The 14,088-nt window shown below is 42.6% G+C and overlaps 1 non-coding gene across 1 annotated transcript; it reads right to left on the minus strand.

The window, feature by feature from the left end:
• Positions 1-12,962: 12,962 nt before the first annotated feature.
• LOC119937337 lies at positions 12,963-13,101 on the minus strand. The gene has a single exon (XR_005454012.1). It is a non-coding gene; the product is annotated as a small nucleolar RNA SNORA7 (small nucleolar RNA).
• Between the last annotated feature and the right edge of the window lie 987 nt (positions 13,102-14,088).

A 14,088-nucleotide genomic window follows, 5' to 3' on the forward strand; every position in this document is an offset into this window, starting at 1 on the left:
CGGCTTTTTCAGGCACACATACACCCATAAATAATTTTCACTATCAGCGGTATCTACTTTGAGCTTTATCCTAGTTGACACTCTTAATGAAAATAGTGTTAAGTAAAAGAACACTAAATGAATGAATGGATGAATTAGGTTTTTTAGTGCGCCCTTACTGTGAGCAGGGCATTGTACTGAGAGCTTGGGAGGGTACACACAAGTAGAATTTTCTCTAGGAGGCAGTGAAAAGTACATTAATGCACTCTCAAGATCCACAAAGCTGACAAAAATATAAATATATTGAAAAACACTGATAAAAACAATAAGTAGAGCTATAAGAGCAAATAAACGGTAAATATGTGCTAGTAATAAGAGATTTTAAATGACACTTTGAGAACCGATGCAATTACAGAACTTAATTTTCAAAGAATTATCTTTCGCATCCCATTTAGCTAAAAGGCTCCTTGTGCTAACACATTAGATATATCATTATATATGCTAAATAAATCTGCCATTTTCTATCTAAATTGAAATGAACTATAATCACTTTTAAAGAAGCTAAAAACAGAATGATGTTATCAGGGGATTGGTGTGTGTGTGTGTATATATATATCTATATATATCTATAGATGTTTATTGGCTCTACTTATTCTACTTATTTGCTGTGCCTGATTCTTAGTTTGTTATCTTTCTCTCCATCAGAAGGTTAGCACTTTGAATGTGAGGGCCATACTTAATGGAACACTGGAGCAGCTATTACAAAGGGCATGCAATGTCAACGTTCTCAATAAATGTCAATGTAAAAAAAATATCAAACCATCCTAGCCAAACTTTGAGAACGAATTCAACTGCTTACTTTTTAAAGATGCATTTATTCTTTCAGGTCACTGGATTCATCTAGGTGCCTCCCCCAAAGCACTAAGCCATACCTAAAAGCAGTTATCACCTTCCAAAGTAAATTACATTCAGGAAGTCCTACATAATTTTCCCCTGAATGCTGTGTCTTAAGTCCAAATCTACTGCTTTATAAGAACAATGTAATAAAAGAAGGATTGGTTCTTGAACCAAAGAGGTAAGATACTCAGTTCTTACCAAACCCATCCAGAACTGCATACTCCATTACTGTAGATGAGTATAGTTACATTCATTTATTTATAGAGCAGCAGAGAGGGCCCGTTGACTTCAGCTTCATCAGAGCTGTGTGGCTTAGTGGAAAGAGCATGGGCTTGATAGTCAGGGGTCATGGGTTCTAATCCCGGCTCTGCCACTTAACAGCTGTGTGACTTGGGGCAAGTCACTTAACTTCTCTGTGCCTCAGTTCCCCCATCTGTAAAAGGAGGATTAAGACTGTGAGCCCCATGTGGGATAGCCTGATTTCCTTGTATCTACCCCAGTGCTTAGAATAGTGCTTGGCCCATAGTAAGCGCTTAACAGATACCATTATTATTATTATTAAAGCAGATGTTAATCTTCCTGTGATTCCACATGATGAGCAGGTGACCCCTTCCCCCAGGCTGTTGAACTCCCCCCCCCCCACCATTTTGACTTTCTCTTCCATTTTTCTCCAATTGCACCTTTGCAAATTGTTTCCCCATTTTCCTCCAGCCCCTGTGTAGGCCTTTCCAGCCTGCTACCTGCTCCCTCAAAGCCAATGCCACAAAGAGGACTAATATTGTAAAGTTTTTTAGCCTGTAAGCTCCTTGTGGGCAGGGATCACGTCTATCAACTCTGTGGCATTGTACTTTTCCAGGTGCTTAGTGCAGTGCACAGCACACAGTAAGTTCTCAGTGAATGCCATCGATCAGACGAGTATTAAAAAATTGAAACCGATGTTTTATGCGGGCCAGAAAAGGTGTCAATTTAGAACCATTCTCAGTGCCGTTCATTTTAACTCAAAACATCTTTCATTGAGAACAGCCAGTACCTCGTTCTCAGAATTATGCGGCAGGAAAGTTCCACTAATATGACCTTTTAGCCCTTAATAATTGCAAGACTTCATGGTCTATTCTTGATCGCCTACAATATTCCCCTTAGCCAACATTGAGGACTAAATAAATGGTAACCTTCTAAAAATAAACCCAATCAAGCATTTATTGACTCAAATTACCATAAAGCACTTTGCAAATATACAGAACTGGAATGCTAAACCAGCAGATGCCCAGTTAACATTCGTATGACTCAGCTGCAGAGAGACGTTTGTCGAATTTCGAATGTACAACCATCAGACTGTAGAAAATCTCCAAGTGAAGGTTTGAGCTTTTAAAATTCTAAAATTAGAGGGGAGAGAAAAATATGAGAACATAGGAATATAAGAAATGTCAGGAACTTGTCTGCCAACTCTGTTGTACTGTATTTTCCCAAGTGCTTAGTACAGTGCTCTGCGCATAGTAAGGGCTCAATAAATACCTCTGATGATGATTGAATCATGCCAATGATCCATCCATCCATCCATCCATCCAGGAGAAGCAGCGTGGCTCAGTGGAAAGAGCACGGGCTTTGGAGTCAGAGGTCATGGGTTCGAATCCCGGATCCGCCACATGTCTGCTGTGTGACCTTGGGCAAGTCACTTAACTTCTCTGAGCCTCAGTTACCTCATCTGTAAAATGGGGATTAAGACTGTGAGCCCCACGTGGGACAACCTGATCACTTTGCATCCCCCCAAGTGCTTAGAACAGTGCTTTGCACATAGTAAGCGCTTAACAAATGCCAACATTATTATTATTATTATTATTATTATCCATCTATTCTTTCTCCAATAGTAGCAACTGGGTCCCTAGACCCAGTCCCTAGACCCAGCAACTGGGTCCCTAGACCTAGATCAATTACCGTCCTCTTTGACAGTCATCTTAGTAGCTAGGGATAACTCCTTGACCTTCTTTTCTACATCCTTCATTTTCCTCTTAGGGATCCATTAAAGACCTCTAATCCATTAACTTAATCAATCAGTGGTATTTACAAAGTACTTACAATGTGGCAATTGGGGCATTTAATAGGGATTCAATACCTGCTCCTTCCCACTGAAGCTGTAAACTGCAGGTGGGACCTGATTATCTTGCATCATTTGGGCTTTGCGAATTTACGCACTTCAGGAGTAAAATTACCGGGGAATTCAAAGACCTGGGAGTTACATCAATAAATCAATCAGTGGTTTTTGTTAAATAATCAACTAATTACTTCTCCTGTCCCCCTCCTGCACATCTAACCTGCCCTAACCTCTCCCTACCTCCCCTCTACGTTCTAGTTTTTTTAAAAATGATTATTAAACAAAGCCCAGGGACTTCAGGAGCTGCTATCTGCTATGTAGAATACTTGCTATCTGTAATTCATTGATTCTGTTATTTATGTATGTATATTAATGTCTGCCTTAAGGCTGTCTTTAGCCGGTGAGCTCACTGTGGGCAGGGAAATGTGTCTGTTTGTTGTTATATTTTACTCTCCCAAGGGCTTAGTACAGTGCTTTGCACACAGTAAGTGCTCAATAAATATGATTGAATGAATGAACGCTGCTGCAATTCCAAGACAGCTCTGCCTTCCACGCCGCCACCCTGTAGCCCCCCCACCCAACCCCCTATTCCAATCCCAGTCCTGGGGGGCTGTGAGGTGGTTGTTTTGGACCCTGTGGGCTGTAGCAGCAGGAAGGACTACAATCCCAGGAAGGGATGTGAATAATCACCATCATAATAATAACAATGAGAAGGAGGATAATAATAATCATTGATAATAATAATAATCATTATGTACTATGTGCCAAGGATTGTACCATGCTGGGATATTATGATTGTGAATATGGTATTTGTGACTGTGTATGGTATTTGTGAATATGGGATGGGATTTCACCTGAGCAGTGTGGCCTAGTGGAAAGAGCACAGATGTGGGATTCAGAGGACCTGGGTTCTAATCCTGGCTCTGCCAGTTGCTTGCTGTGTGACCTTGAGCAAGTCACTTAACTTCTCTGTGCCTCAGTTTTCTCAACTGTAAAATGGGGATTAAATCCTACTCCCTCCCACTTAGACTGGACGGTGTCCAACCTGATTGAGTGGTGTCTATCCCAGCACTTAGAACAGTGTTTAACGCATATAAGGTGCTTAACAAATACCATAAAAAAATTTGTCAAGCAGTTACTGTGTGCCAAGCATTGTACTAAGTATTGGGTTAAATACAAGATAAATCAGATTAGAGACAGTCCCTGTATCCCATGGAGCTCACCGTCTAAGTAAAGGGAGTAGGATTTAATTCCCATTTTGCATATGAGGAAACTAATGCACAGAATAGTTAAGTGACTTGCTCAAGGTCACACAAGGTCTCAAGGTCAAACAAGTGGTGGGGCTGGAATTAGAACCCAGGTCCTCTGACTCCCAAGTCTGTGCTCTTTCCACTAGGCCAAGCGGCTTCCCGGGAACATACTGTAGGAACTCAATAGCTATTGAAATAATGAATGAACAGTTTAATGAGAAGCAGCGTGGCTCAGTGGAAAGAGCCTGGGCTTTGGAGTCAGAGGTCATGGGTTCAAATCCCGGCTCCACCAACTGTCAGCTGTGTGACTTTGGGCAAGTCACTTTACTTCTCTGGGCCTCAGTTCCCTGGAAAATGGGGATGAAGACTGTGAGCCCCCGTGGGACAACCTGATCACCTTGTAACCTCCTCAGCGCTTAGAACGGTGCTTTGCACATAGTAAGTGCTTAACAGATAGCATCATCATCATCATCATTAATGGATGAATGAATGGCCAAACTGTAGAGAGCTCCAGGTATATCAAGCAGCCGACAAGTGAGAACAACTGCTGACTTGCTATGTGAATTGGTTTATGCCTACCTGTTAGTCCTATACTGGCCTTTTCAGCCTCATTCACACCTTTAACGAAATGCATTTTCAAAGTACGGCTACAACTTCAACTGCTTCTTTTTTTTGGATTGAAAGCCAGTTTGTTTCCATTTGCACTGTGGGTTTTGGGTATTTTTTCATAAGCAAGGTTTTACCATAGACCATCCCAATGTCACGCGAGAGGCAAATCTAACCTCTATGCCTCAGAAAAACTTCTACAACCTCAGTTAGGCCTCCAGGATGCATTGTATAATGCCTTCTCAGAGGAAGAAGCAGCATGGCTCAGTGGAAAGAGTCCGGGCTTTGGAGTCAGAGGTCACGGGTTCGAATCCCGGCTCCGCCACCTGTCTGCTGTGTGACCTTGGGCAAGTCACTTAACTTCTCTGAGCCTTAGTTACCTCATCTGTAAAATGGGGATTGACTGTGAGCCCCACGGGGGACAACCTGATCACGTTATATCCCCCCCGTGCTTAGAACAGTGCTCTGCACATAGTAAGCGCTTAACAAATGCCATTATTATTCTATTTATTTTATTTTGTTAGTATGTTTGGTTTTGTTCTCTGTCTTCCCCTTTTAGACTGTGAGCCCACTGTTGGGTAGGGACTGTCTCTATATGTTGCCAATTTGTATTTTCCAAGCGCTTAGTACAGTGCTCTGCACATAGTAAGCGCTCAATAAATACGATTGATGATGATGATGATGATGATGATGATGCAGTTCCAAGCGCTTAGTACAGTGCTCTGCACAGAGTAAGTGCTCAATAAATACGATTGAATGAATGAATTATCTTAACAAAGGGGATATTGTGAGAGGGTGTAGCTATGGGTTCTTTTTGTTACAGTATTTGTTAAGTGCTTACTATGAGTCAAACACCGTTCTAAGCACTGGGGCAGATACAAGTCAATCACGTGGGACACAGTCCATGTCCCACGTGTGGCTCACATCCCAATTAGGAGGGAGAACAGGTATTGAATCCCCATTTTATAGTTGAGGCAACTGAGGCACTGAGAAGATAAGTGACCAGCCCAAGGTCACACGGCTGTCACCTGTATATATGTATATATGTTTGTACATATTTATTACTCTATTTATTTATTTTTTTTTTACTTGTACATATCTATTCTATTTATTTTATTTTGTTAGTATGTTTGGTTTTGTCTCCCCCTTTTAGACTGTGAGCCCACTGTTGGGTAGGGACTGTCTCTAGATGTTGCCAATTTGTACTTCCCAAGCGCTTACTACAGTGCTCTGCACACAGTAAGCGCTCAATAAATACGATTGATGATAATGATGATGATAGTCGGCAAGAGCAGGGATTAGGCCCAGTTCCTCTGACTCCCAGTCCCGTGCTCTTTCCACTAGGCCACACTGCTTCTAGTGTTAATTACTAAGTGTTCATTACTATTCAGATTAGAATTCTGATCTCCTGTGGGATGGGAAAAGGTACAAAGCAAGATGCAGTTGTACCAGTTTCTCTTTTCGAGAAGGGTGTTTGGGAGATGTTCAGATGCCCCCTGCTGGTCACATTGTTGCATTAAACGACCGACTGTAGCATCACGGAAATGTATTGGTCTTTTATTTTGCCACTGCAATTTTACCCCAGGCATCTGAAAAATTGTACTCAACTCTCCCATCAAAATTCCTTTTCCAACAGGTCTGAGGCTACACTAAAAGTTGTGGGTTAATTTAAGTGCTTTTGAATTAAGACACTGGTCCCCCCCTTCTTCCTTCTGTGACTGAAATCTTCAACTGTTCTCTCTCTAATGGCTCCTTCCCCGCTATTTTCAAATTTGGCCATTACATCCCCAGGCTTCAGAAAAACCCTCCGTTGATCCCACTGCGCCCTCCAGTTATCACCCCATCTCCCTCCTACCTTCCTTTCCAAACTCCCAGACTGAGCCCCCTTTTTCCTCTCCTCCTCCCCACCCCCCCACCCTACCTCCTTCCCCTCCCCACAGCACCCGTATATACGTTGTACAGATTTATTACTCTATTTATTTTACTTGTACATATTTACTATTCTATTTATTTTGTTAATGATCTGCATCTAGCTTTATTTCTATTTATTCTGGTGACTTGACACCTGTCCACACGTTTTGTTTTGTTGTCTGTCTCCCCCTTCTAACCTGTGAGCCCGTTGTTGGGTAGGAACCGTTTCTATATGTTGCCAACTTGTACTTCCCAAGCGCTTAGTACAGTGCTCTGCACACAGTAAGCACTCAATAAATACGATTGAATGAATGAATGAAAATCCACCGCCTCCATTTTCTCTCTTCCATTTCTATTCTTGATCCCCTCCATTCTGGCTTCCGTGCCTTCCACTCTATTGAAAGTGACCTCGCTAAGGTCACCAATGACCTCCTTCTTGCCAAATGGACTCGACTCCATCCTACTCCTCCTGGACCTCTCAGCTGCCTCTGACACCCCCTTCTCCTGGAACCACTATCTGACCTTAGTTTCACTGACACTATCTTCTCCTGGTTTCTTTCACAGGCTCCTCCTCTGCCTCCCATGGCTTAACTGTGGGAATCTCTTAAGGTTTAGTGCTAGGTCCCCTTCTATTCTCTATTTACTCCCACTCGCTTGGAGAACTCGTTCGATCCCCAAGCTTCAACTACCCTCTTTACATAGCTGCTTTCCAAATCTTCCTCTCCATCTCTGACCTCTCTTTCTCTGCACCCAAATCCTGTCCTCACTCTGACTTTTCCATTGGTGTAGACAACACCAACATCCTGTCTCGCCAGCCTGGAACCTTGGAATTGTCCTGGACTCATGTCTCTCGTTCGACCCGCATATTCAGCCTGTCACCAAATAGGTTTGGTTCTACCTTCACAACATCTCTAGGATCTGCCCCTCCCTCTCCATCAAAACTGCTACAATGCTGATCCAAGCACTCATCATTTACAATCTTGAGTACTGCATCAGCCTCCTTGCTGACTTCCCTGCTTCCTCTCTGTCCCCTTTCCAGTCCTTATATCATTCTGATGTCAGGATCATTTTTCTGAAAAACGCTCAGTCCAGAACCTCCAGTGATCGCCCATCCATCACCACATCAAACAGAAACTCCCTACCATCGACTTTAAAGCACTGTCCCCCTGGAAGTAAGGTAGGAGGGCCTACCTTACTTCCTTGATTTCCAACTACAACCCAGCCCACACCCTTTGATCCTCTAATACCAACCTAATCACTGTGCCTTGGTCTTATCTATCCCACCCTCAATTCCTTTCCCCCATCCTCCCCCTGGTCTGAAACTCCCTCCCCTTTCATGTCAGGTAGACCCCCGCCCCCCACTCTCCCCATTTTCTAAACACTATTCAAATCATAAAGAACATGAGCTTGGGACTCAGAAGAACCTGAGTTCTAATCCCAGATCCACCACTTGTCTGCTGCGTGACCTTGGGCAAATCACTCCTCTGTGTCTCAGTTTCCTCATCTGTACAATGGGGGTTGATTTTCTGTTCTCCCTCCTACTTAGACTGTAAGCCCCATGAGGGACAGTAAATGTATTCAACCTGATTATCTTGTATTCACCCCAGCATTTAGAACAGTGCTCAACACATGGTAATCGTGTAACAAATACCACAATTACCATCATTATATCTCCTCCAAGAGGCCTTCCCTAGCTAACCCCTAATTTCCCCAACCTATTTATTTATTTTTCCCTCTGCATCACCTACTCACTTGGGCCTGAGCCCCTTAAGACACTTTTAAGTCACTCCAGGCCCAGCAGCGCTTACTTCCCTATCCTTATACCCTGCTGCTTCTTTATCTGTAATTGATTTTAACGTCAGCTTCCTCCACTAGATTGTAAGCTCCTTGAGAGCAGGGATCATGTCTATGACCCTACTGTATTGTATTCTCCCAAATGCTTAGTACTGTGCTCTGTGATTAATCATATTCATTTATTTATTGAGCACTGTTTGCAGAGCACTGTACTAAGTGCCTGGGAGAGTACAATAAAACAGAATTGGTAGACAGGTTTCCTGTCCTAAGTGCTCAGTAAATACCATGGATTGATTCATTTTGGATACAGGACTATGTTTTTGTTCTCTAATTCTAACGTTCTGTGGGCAGAGAATGGGTCTACCAACTCTGTTATTTTGTACTCTTCCAAGTGCTTAGTGCACTGCTCTGCAATGCTGTAAGTGCTCGATAAATATGATTGATCAATATGGGTGCCAATAAGGAAATATGTTGATGGCTAGGAGTTGAGAGGGGAGAGAAAGAATAGGGGAATTGGATGTGACATTGGTAGGTGTGGGTCTAGTGAATTAAAGTGTTAGTTCAATCAATCAATCAATCAATCAGTGTTATCGATTGAACACTTTTTCTGTGGAGAGTGCTGAGCTCTCAGAATAAGTAGACATAATTCCTTCTAGAATTTACAGTCTAGCTCGGGGGAGACATACTTTAAGGTGTGACTTGTGTTAGTGGTAAACCTGGCTGTGTGGATGACATAGCTCATGAGAATTGCCCAAGTCAGTTTCCCTGATAATAGCAGTATTGCTTTGAAATACGATAGGTTATTACAATTGATATTAAAAATTTTATATTAAGAATTAAATCCTGTTTAGGACAGCCTTACAGTAGCTTGTGAAAGCATCTGGTTGTTTTTTTTTTCACTTTACAGGGATGAGGTCCCATTTAAACCTCCCCATATATCCCAGGCACTCTTCCCATAATTGTGAGAAAAACAGTGTGGTCTAGTGGAAAAGAGCACAGACCTGGGAATCAGAGGACCTGGGTTCTCAGCTATTTGCCTGTTGTGTGACCTTGGGCAAGGCACTTAACTTCTCTGGGTCTCAGTTTTCTGATCTGTAAAATGGGGATTAAAAACCTGTTATCCTTCCCTCTTAAGTTTCTAGCCCCATGTGGTACAGGGACTGTGTCCAACCTGATTATCTTAGGACAGTGCTTGGCACATAGTAAGCACTTAACAAATCCCACGATCATTACTAGAAAATACATCCATTATTGTAACAGAGATAAAGTGCAAATATGGAAATAATCTGTTTCACAGGATATTTTCTCCAGAAGAGGAAACACACACACAGAGGGAGAATTGCATAAAATGCATATCAGCTTTTATTATGCAAGGCTAATTTTTCTGAAACTACCCGATTGTATTATTCAAACTAAACACATGATAGTCACCTGGCAGGCAAATTATACATAAGTCCTCTACCAAGTGTTAAAGTTGTTACATCAGAAAAAAAAATCCTTAAACTACCTCATTAATTTTCTCTAACAAACCATATTAGGTAAAGAGAAGATAAAAATACATTCCACAGTGAATATTCTTCACTACTGTGTCATTTAAAAGACTTAACTAGATTGAGTCACTAATGAGGCCCACATCCTATTTCGAAAACACTACCACAGAAGGAAGTTAAGGTATTAACCAGGAAAAGAACGGCAGTATTGAGACAAAAATTAGTATTCTTCTGCATTATAATTCAGAAATGAACTTTATGTGTAATTCTTTCCACCCTACTGACAAAATTCTAAATGCCATTGTTAGATTGAGTGATGGTAAACCAAGATTTCTGGCAATCTTCACTTCCCTATCACGTAGACAGCACTACCACTCTCCCTGACTCACAAGCCTATGTAACCTTGGTATTATCTTCTGCTCATCTCTCTCATTCAAATCACATATTCAATCTGTCACCAAATTCGATTTGTTCAAAGTTCACATGATCGCTGAGATCTTACCTGAATCTCCAGTCCAAACTGGTAGCACACTGAGGCTCCTTGTTAGGGATTACCCTTCAGAAACATACTATGGGAAGAAAAATGATTTCCCTCCTTCTTCAGTGAATCTACAAGTAAACACATATTCCTTCAAAGGATTTTACCTCTGAGACTTAGGGTTTTATCCCTTGTGCATCTTCTATCTGTAAAATCTTCATCATCAAAGAACACCTCTTTTGTTTGATTCCTTACTCTCTTTCAGCTCATATTCAGCCTGCCCCTAAATGCCGTCTCTGTCTTTTCTCCACAATTTCCCAATCCTTCCCTTCCTTACCATCCAAGGGGCCGCTTTCCCGGAATATATGTCAGTCTCCTCCCTTGTCTTCCTAGATCCCTTCTCCCCTCTCCATCCCTACTTCACTTTGCTGCCAGATAATTTTTCTAAAATATCTTTCTGTGCATGTTTTCGTACCCCTCAGCACCTCCATTGGCTACCCATTCCTCTCTGTGCTAAGCAGGAACTTCTTGACCACTGACTTTAAAGAACTCAACTTTCTTCTTTTCAATGGTATTCATTAAGCACTTATTATATGTCAGGCGCTGGGATAGATAGGAGGTAACGAGGTTGGACACAATCCTTGTCCCACATAGGGCTCACAGTCTTAACCCCCATTTTAGAAATGAAGTAACTGAGGCTCAGAGAAGTTAAGTGACTTGCCTAAGGTCACACAGCAGACTAATGGCAGAGCTGGAATTAGAACCCAGGTCCTTCTGACTCCCAGGCTTGTGCTCTACCCACTAAGTCCTACAGTGTTTTCATTCATTCATTCATTCATTCATTCAATTAAAATTTATTGAGTACTGACTCTGGGCAAAGCACTGTACTAAGTGCTTGGGAGCGTGTAATATAAAAACAAACAGACACATCCCTGCCCACAATGAGCTTACAGTCTAGAGGGCTTTCTTAATTTTTTATTCTTAATTTTTAAATCTTAATCTTTCTCTCAATTTCTCTCAATTGTTTTCTGTCTTAATTATGTACTCTGTTCTCACCCTTCAAAGATTGTGAACCCTTAAAGGGGCAGGGTCTGTTTCTAATTTGCACCCGTGTATTCTTTCCTCTCCCTCCCTCCCTCCAGTTATCACCTCATCTCCCTCCTACCATTCCTCTCCCAACTCCCTGAGTGAGTTGTCTATCCCTGCTACCTCCTCTTCATCTCCTCCAACTCTCTCCTTGACCCCCTCCAATCTGGCTTCTACCCACTTCACTCTCTTAAAGGTCACCTTCTCCTTCCAATCCGATGACCTCTACTCCATCCTAATCCTCCTTGATCTCTCAGAGACCCTCGACCCTGTTGACTACCCCTTTCTCCTGGAAGCATTATCTAACCTTGGCTTCACTGACACTGTCCTCTCCTGGTTCTCCTCCTACCTCTCCGGCCACTCATTCTCCATCTCATCTGTGTACTCTTCCTCTGCCTCCCATCCCCTAACTGTAGGAGTCCTTCAAGGCTCAGTTTAGTTGTCCCCTTCTACTCTCCATCTACACCCACTCCCTTGGGGAAGTCATGGCTTCAACCTCCAGCTCTATGTGGATGATTCCCAAATCTACCATTTCAGCAGCGATCTCTCTCCTTCTCTGCAGTTTGGTATTTCCTCCTGCCTTCAGAACATCTCTACTTGGGTGTCCCGCCGACACCTCAAACTTAACCTGTCCAAAACAGAACTCCTCATAGAGCCCCGCAAAACCCTGTTCTCCCCTGGACTTCTCTATCACTGTAGACAGCACTATCACCCTCCCTGACTCACAAGCCTATATAACCTTGGTATTATCCTCTACTCATCGCTTTCATTCAAATCACATATTCAATCTGTCACCAAATCCTGTTGGTTCAAAATTCACATCACTGCTAAAATCTGCCCTGAATCTCAAATCCAAGCTGCCACCACATTAATCCAAACACTTAGCCAATCCTGCCTTCTTGCTGACCTCCCTGCCTTCTGTCTCTCCCTTCACTTTGCTGCCCAGATCATTTTTCAACAAAAATGTTCAGTCCATGTTTCTACTCCTCAAAAACTTCCAGTAGTTGCCTATCTACCTCCACATGAAACAAGAACTCCTTACCATCAGTTTTGAAGTATGCAGTCAGTTTTTCTCCTACCTTACCTCTCTGATTTCTTACTATAACCCAGCCCACACCCTTTACTCCTCTAATGCCAACCTACTCACTGTACTTGTAGTAGTCTTAGGCCATTGAATCGTTTCCGACCTATAGTGACACCACGGACACATCTCTCCCACAGAGCCCCTCTCTTCATCTTCAATCATTCTGGTAGTGTATCCATAGAGTTTTCTTGGTAAAAGTATGGAAGTGGTTTACCATTGCCGCCTTCCGCTCAGTAAACTCGAGTCTCCGCCCTCGGCTCTCTCCTATGCCTCTGCCGCCCAGCACAGGGGAGTTTTAACTTGTAGTAGATTGCATTCCACTCACTAGCCACTGCCCAAACTAGGAATGGAATGAGTAGGCCTCTGCTTGACTCTCCCTCCCATAGCCAAGACTGGTAGAGTACCAGAAACTCTCCAGGTAACGGCCCTGAGAGGGAGGAGGAGTAGTAGTAGTAGTAGTAGTAGTAGTAGTAGTAGTAGTAGTAATAGTAGCAGCAGCAGCATTTGTTGAGTGGCCCCTTGATGAGGTTATTATTATTATTATTATTAGGGTATCTATTAAGCACTTACAGTGTGCCAGATACTGCTCCAAGAGCTGGGGTGGATACAAGCAGATCAGGTTGGATGTAGTCCCTGACCCACGTGGGGCTCACAGTCTCAATCCCCATTTAACAGATGAGGTAACCGAGGCCCAGAGAAGTGAAGTGACTTTTAGACTGTGAGCCCCTTTTAGACTGTGAGCCCACTGTTGGGTAGGGACTGTCTCTATGTGATGCCAATTTGTACTTCCCAAGCGCTTAGTACAGTGCTCTGCACATAGTAAGCGCTCAATAAATACGATTGATTGATTGATTGATTAGTGAACATAAAGGAGAAGTAAAGAAGGAAAAGCTGGGATGCGTACTCTTGAGGAGCTTGCAATTTCATGGAGAGGATAACAAGAAATAAACTGATGAATTTACCAAACTAAAGCGTGTGACAGAGCCTTAGATTGTTAGCCACATGCTGTTCAGAAACCGTATCCTGTCTCTTCCCCAACATTGAGTGCTTAATAAATGCCATAATCATAAATAGATATGCATTACAAAAATACCAGAGAACACTAAACGAATAATAAACATATTCAATCTATTACCAAATCCTAGCCATTCAACCTCCGCAACATTGCTAAAATCCATCCTTTGTTCTCCATCCAAACTGCTTCCATATTAATTCAAGCACTTATCCTATCCCACCTTGATTACTGTATCAGCCAGTTGCTGACCTCCCAGCCTCCTATCTCTTCCCACTGCAGTCCATACTTCACTCTGCTGCCTGGATCATTTTCCTATAAACATGTTAAGTCCAAGTTTCCCCACTCCTCAAGAACCTCCAGTGGTTGCCCATCCCTCTCAGCATCAAGCAGAAACTCCTTACCATTGGCT

The sequence above is a fragment of the Tachyglossus aculeatus genome, chromosome 14 (genome assembly GCF_015852505.1).
Source record: "Tachyglossus aculeatus isolate mTacAcu1 chromosome 14, mTacAcu1.pri, whole genome shotgun sequence".
NCBI lineage: Eukaryota > Metazoa > Chordata > Mammalia > Monotremata > Tachyglossidae > Tachyglossus > Tachyglossus aculeatus.